Genomic DNA, 5,921 nt, shown 5'->3' on the forward strand with positions numbered 1-5,921 from the left:
TGCGGACGAAAAAAGAAAAGGGAGAAAGTGTTAATACTGGGGAACAAAGATAAGAAAGTTGGCTAAGCTGTCCACATGTGTGATGTTTATTTGTGTAACTGAAAAACCCAAAATTTATTCAATTGAAATTGCTAGAGGAGAAAATTCAGTAGATTTTCAGTATATGCAAATGGTAATAGAATATGTAATGAAAGAAAATAAGCTGTGGCCAAAAACAATGAAACTATTGGGAGAAAAACTTGAAGTCTACTTGAGGGATCATTCACGTGGTAACAGGTAGGATTCTTGATGGAGCAATTGTGCGACACCCGGGTCACAGCCCTCTCTGCTCATCTTGACCAGGCAGTGGACCAGCTCCCAAGGCGTTGAGAAGCCGCCCTCCGCCAGCACACAGCCTCCTGGCATGGAGGTTCTTCACAGTCTGTCTCCTCCAACAGCCTGGGGACTCCACGGATGGGGATGGCGTCATATTGGTATCTGAATCCAAGAGTCTCAAACTAATCAGCGGCTAGACTTGCTTAACAAATGTGTTTTAGTTCATCTGCCCATTTTCTTAAGTTTAAATTTTAATTTCTCTGGGTAAGATACGCACTCTGCATTTTACCATGGGGTCCGTCTCCCTCTGTTGCAGAACAGCCAGCTGGATTCATCGATTTACGTGATCAGCCATGTACAGGTAGGAATGTTATTTTTTCTACCATTGCATGAATTTAGTGCACTTTCACACATAGTATGTAGTAAGTGTTTAATAAATGTTATATGAGCAAATGATTTAATTAATTGACCAGTATTTCCAAATAGAATGGCTCACAGACCAATTCTGCTATTCAAATATGTAACTTTGACTTGGAGTTCTGCAAGAAATTTTTTCCCAGATCAGACTTTTCTTTTTGCATTCTGAAAAAAATAGGTAATTGCTACTTTTTCTTTGGTCTTTTCTAAGTCACATTTGTGGGGACCAAACATGATACTAAATGGAATATAACACACAGTCTTAGTCCTGTTCTGCTCTGCTTTTTAGTAACTCCTTTTTCTCATTACATTTGTCATGATATCTAACACAAATAACTTTAACATATCAAAGTCTCATACAAATCTTTGTTAGTATATCTGTTTATATAGTTGCCTTTTGGTCAAAATCTAATTGATATGGAAAGTTAATTGTGAGATTGCTAAACTCAAGAAGATATAGCAATCTGGGTTTTTGGAAACCTTTCCAGGCTCCTCTGGCCAAAGAAAGTCACTCCCTCCTCTGAGCTCCCAAAGCAGCCTGTACCTGCCTTCACACAGCTTGCACTATGCTCCGTGGCTGCAATGATGGTCTGCGGAGGTCTCCCCCCGATGACATTGCTATCTCCTAGTATCTAGCACAGTGCTCAACACCCGATAAACACACATTGTCTGTTCAATGAATTAATAAAGAGGATGAACGAAAAGAATCTTTTAGGTATGAGAAAAAATATGACGGCGCTTTTTCTGTTTTATGGTCTGGTTATGCAGCATATCTACAAGGCTGGGGTTTTCTATATATTTGTCATAGGGGAAAGTTTGTCACACTGAAAAGGTAATGGGGTCATAAACCCTTTTAACAAACACGAAATTTAAAAAGGCTAGTGGGTCTGAGTCCTATTTAGATTGATAGCAGCCACTCAGCTGTTATTTTAGAAATATGTTCCAGCCACACAAGTGCATTCAGGTGAGTGTTGTCATGAAACTGAGCCCTATGGGAATTCATCGTGGCGAGAGCAGCTTCAGATGTTCCGATGTTAGTAACTAGAAAGGTTGCTGTCGCTTCGACAGGACCACCCATGGGCTACGAGGACACACTGGAAAATCTGAGGTTCACTGCTCTCAGCTGCTGCTGGGCACAACATATGGTAGTTTTACAAATGATGTGGATGTTGGGTTTCAAAGTCAGTAAGAAAGGGAAAACCAAGCAATATCACAATTGTTCTTGCATCCCTCAAACCACCCATGATTTGGGGTAAATAATCCTCTGCCATAATATATATGTGTGTGTATATATATATACGCTATGCACAGTGATGCATGTGCTGGGATTTTGGGGGACAATGACATTTCTTTTCCTTCTCGACTTCAGAGCCCACTGAGAGATAGGCAGAAAGCCACTTGTGCAGAGACGGGACGGCACCTTATTAGTGAACAGACGTTTGCATGCACAGTGAGGGTGTGTGATCACACTGGACTTCCTAGCACAGTCCCCTTAATTAGACAACATTCACACCCAGTGACAAGCAGGAAGGATGATGGTAGGCCTCCCCACGGGGACAAGTCTCTAAATACCAGGCAGAGAAAATGAATGCGTGCCACCTGTGGCAGGGCTGGTGGAGACAGGGAGGGGCCAGAACGTGAGGAGCGGGGACGCTCAGTTCCTCCTCAGCATCCCCACCAGTCACGTCATCAATCTCCCTCCTACGGGAGGAAGGAAGTGAGCAGGGAGGAGAGAGGCCGGCGCGCCCCTCCTGCTGGCGTTCTCCACGTGGGGAGACCAGGCCAGGAGAGCGTTGGTCAGCCCCTAGGTGGGACAGTACGTAATTCCACAGAGGAATTCTTTTCAAAAATTAAACGTCAAAGCATTTGGTGTTTGGACTGCTTCAGGATATTTATTGCTATTTTAATTTGCTGATTCTGCCTGTTCGTAGTCATCACTGTTATTATCTACAGACAATCAGTCCTTTGACGTGTCCTTAGTTAATGTCCCTCTCTGGCATTCAGTTAATACTTGAAAATGTCTCAGGACTGAAGGAACTTGAGTTCCCAGACTGAAAGGGCCGAGTGATGCCCAGAGAGGGAAGGGAAGGACACACAGCAGTCCCCATCCTTGTGAGGGGTGAAGCTAGAGACAGCAGAAGAGAGTCGTCAAATTTCTGATGGAAAATTAATTCCAAGCTAGGATTCTGTATTTAATCTGGTGTCAGGATATAATAAGACATTTTCAGAGAGCAAAGATTCGGTATTTACCTCCCATGCACCATTTTTCAGGAGGCTGATCAGAGCATGTGCTCCAGCAAAAGGAAGACACAAACGAAGAAATAAGAAAACGTGCATTGAGGACACAGGGATCCCAAACGGAAGAGGATGAAGCCCCCATGGCAGCTGTGCAGCAGACCCAGACAGCACAGCAAGAGGTCCAGACCGGAGCAGCAGGAGGGGGCACGTGGGGGCCAGAGGGGAGCGCAACAGGTATTTTCTGGCGTGTTTGAGCATTTGAGAAATTATATATTCAAGTATGTAACAAGCTTTTGAATATGTGGAAGAAATTAAGGTACAGAAAACTAAGCAAATGAATTTGAAAAACATTTATTAGCTTTCAAAAGATTAAAAGTTCTACCAAAATTAATACACTATGTGACTCAGAAGTGAACAGTGTTTACATTGTCATAATAAGAGGAAAGCCAGATATTGATTAAATTAAAAATTATAATGTAATTATGCTGTGAAGATACGAGAAGGAGATTTGGGGAGAAAAAGGAAGAGGGTCTAATCTTCGTCTTCCATGGCAGGAAGTGAGTAGAAAATGTCCACGCCAACGAACCCCAAATGGCCGTGAACACGCAGTACCTAGAAGTGTGGGTGTAAGTGTCCAGCTAAGCAGCCAGAAGAGTTCATTGCGATTATTGTGAAAATAAAGCAGTTGGGAAAAAAGACAATGAAGGACCACACTGTGCAGGCCAAACAGAGCATACTGACAGAACCACTTGGCCTGAAGTCTACCACTCGAGACTCTGCCCTCTCGAGACCTTACCCAGGCCTCCACCCAGACCGTACCAGGCAGGGGCAGGGGTGAGGAGCACTGAGCAGACGGCTGCAGGCCCCATCCCCACATCGCCCAGAGCACCACCTTGTCATCTGGTTTACCTTTGGGCTACGACGTAAGATCATATTTGAAGAGAACCTTAAACCACCTGAACAAATAAATGTTTGAAAACTACTGGCCCAGCGTGTGGCCTGGAGGACACTCCCAGAGCCCATACACAGACCGGTAAACCGTGCGGCCTCTACACTCACTCTGCAGCGCGGCTGTAGGTTGGCTGGGGATACCAGCGAGGGGGAAACACCATCAGCATTGGACAGGGCCCCGGCGGGCAGGCCACAACAGTCGCGGGGCGTGGGGCTCTGTGAGGTCATGTCCTGGCCCTCAGTCACCCCCTCACAGGTTTGGAACTCTGGCTTCAGCAACGTGGGACAGCAGCTGCCTCGGGCCCTGGATACATGTTTAGGAAAATGGGGAACTATCCACAGAGGGAGATCAACAGCCACCGCATCCAGGTGAAAACCTCACACATGCAAGGGCAGCGAGGGGACAGAATGACCTTGAAATCCTGAACCCAAGGGCACCAGGAAACATTTATACTCATGGTAATAAATAAATTTGTGTGTGTGTGAGGAAGATTGGCTCTGAGCTAACATCTGCTGCCAATCCTCCTCTTTTTGCTGAGGAAGACTGGCCCTGAGCTAACATCTGTGCCCATCTTCCTCTGTTTTCTGTGGGACACCTGCCACAGCATGGCTTAACAAGCAGTGTGTGGATCCACACCCGGGAGCCAAACTGGTGAACCCCAGGCCACCGAAACAGAGAGAGAACTTAACCACTATGCCACCGGGCCTGCCCCTATAGATTTTTTAATGTAGTCAAAAGTGTAAAAGGCCAATGTACACATTCAGGTTAAATCAGGAATGAACTGAAAAAGCATATCTCAAACTTAAGTTAGAGGACTGGAAATTTCCTGAGGTAGTCCCAATTTCATGGAATTTACTCCTTTTATGACAGGGAAGTTATTAAAAGTGCGATAACCTGATTTGATTTTTATGGGACTTTTTGTATAAATAAATTGACAAATTTGGGGGGAAATCCTTTTGTCAGACTAAGAGTTGGGAGTTGGGGAAAATGTGGTTCTTCGAATTGCTTCTTTTAGGGGCCATGGCAGTCAGAACCCAAAGAAACAGGAAGAGATTTTAATATCTTCTGCATACAGTAAATGTTAATGCTTGCGGCACGAATGCTTTCATGAGGCGGGAAGGCTGGCCTGGCAACTTGAGTCAGAAAGTGAAGTGAAGCAGCGAGCAAACCGCCAAGGAGGAGGGGTCTGCACGAGAGGACTCGCGAGAAGGGGCCAAACTTACAAACTCCCGGTTATAAGACAAGTACGCGCTGGGCGTGAAACGGACAGTGTGGTGACCATAGTTAACAACCCTAGCAAATCGCATATTTGAAAACTGCTAAGAGAGTGGATCTTCAAAGTTCTCATCACAAGAAAAAAACCTTCACTATGTGAGGTAATGGATTTAACCAAACATTGTGGTGATCATTTCGCGATATGTACATATATCGAATCATCACGTTGCACACCTGAAGCCTAGGCAATGTTGTATGTCAGTTATAGCTCAGTAACACTGTAAAAAATTTTTTAAATGCACACTGATCATGCATTAAATATATGCTGTTGCTATACAATTTTTGAAAAGATTTAAAAAATATTTATAATTTTGGATTTTGTTCAGAATAAAATATTCAATTTGTTCTTGTGGGAAAAACAAAGAAAAGGATTCATAAAACACCTGGGACAAAGAACAAACTCTACAGTCGGTTCCGCGGTTGTGGGAAGGCGGGAAGGCCCAGGTCTGCTGCTGACAGGCTCCTCTCTCAGATAAACTTTGTGATAACTTCACAAGCACTGTGCGTCCGCTCCCGACCTCTGGAATCTCCCAGATGCGCAACAAATTCGGCCAGTTCAAAGGTCGTGTATTGTGAGAACTTGTTAATTTTTTAAGGAAACATATAGAAATTGTGTTTTTGTGATAAGCATATTTTTAAAAACCTTAATCCTGAAAATGCCATTTGGATTCCTAATGCCTAACGAATATAATTTTTCAACATTAAAAACTATATATATACATAA

General features: G+C 43.9%; 1 long non-coding RNA gene across 1 annotated transcript; it reads left to right on the forward strand.

Annotated features, from left to right (window-relative positions):
- Nucleotides 1-342: 342 nt before the first annotated feature.
- LOC138924866 (uncharacterized) lies at nt 343-5,921 on the forward strand. The gene is made up of 2 exons (XR_011440211.1): nt 343-676; nt 3,004-5,921. It is a non-coding gene; the product is annotated as an uncharacterized lncRNA (long non-coding RNA).

Source organism: Equus caballus, chromosome 6 (genome assembly GCF_041296265.1).
Source record: "Equus caballus isolate H_3958 breed thoroughbred chromosome 6, TB-T2T, whole genome shotgun sequence".
Lineage (NCBI taxonomy): Eukaryota > Metazoa > Chordata > Mammalia > Perissodactyla > Equidae > Equus > Equus caballus.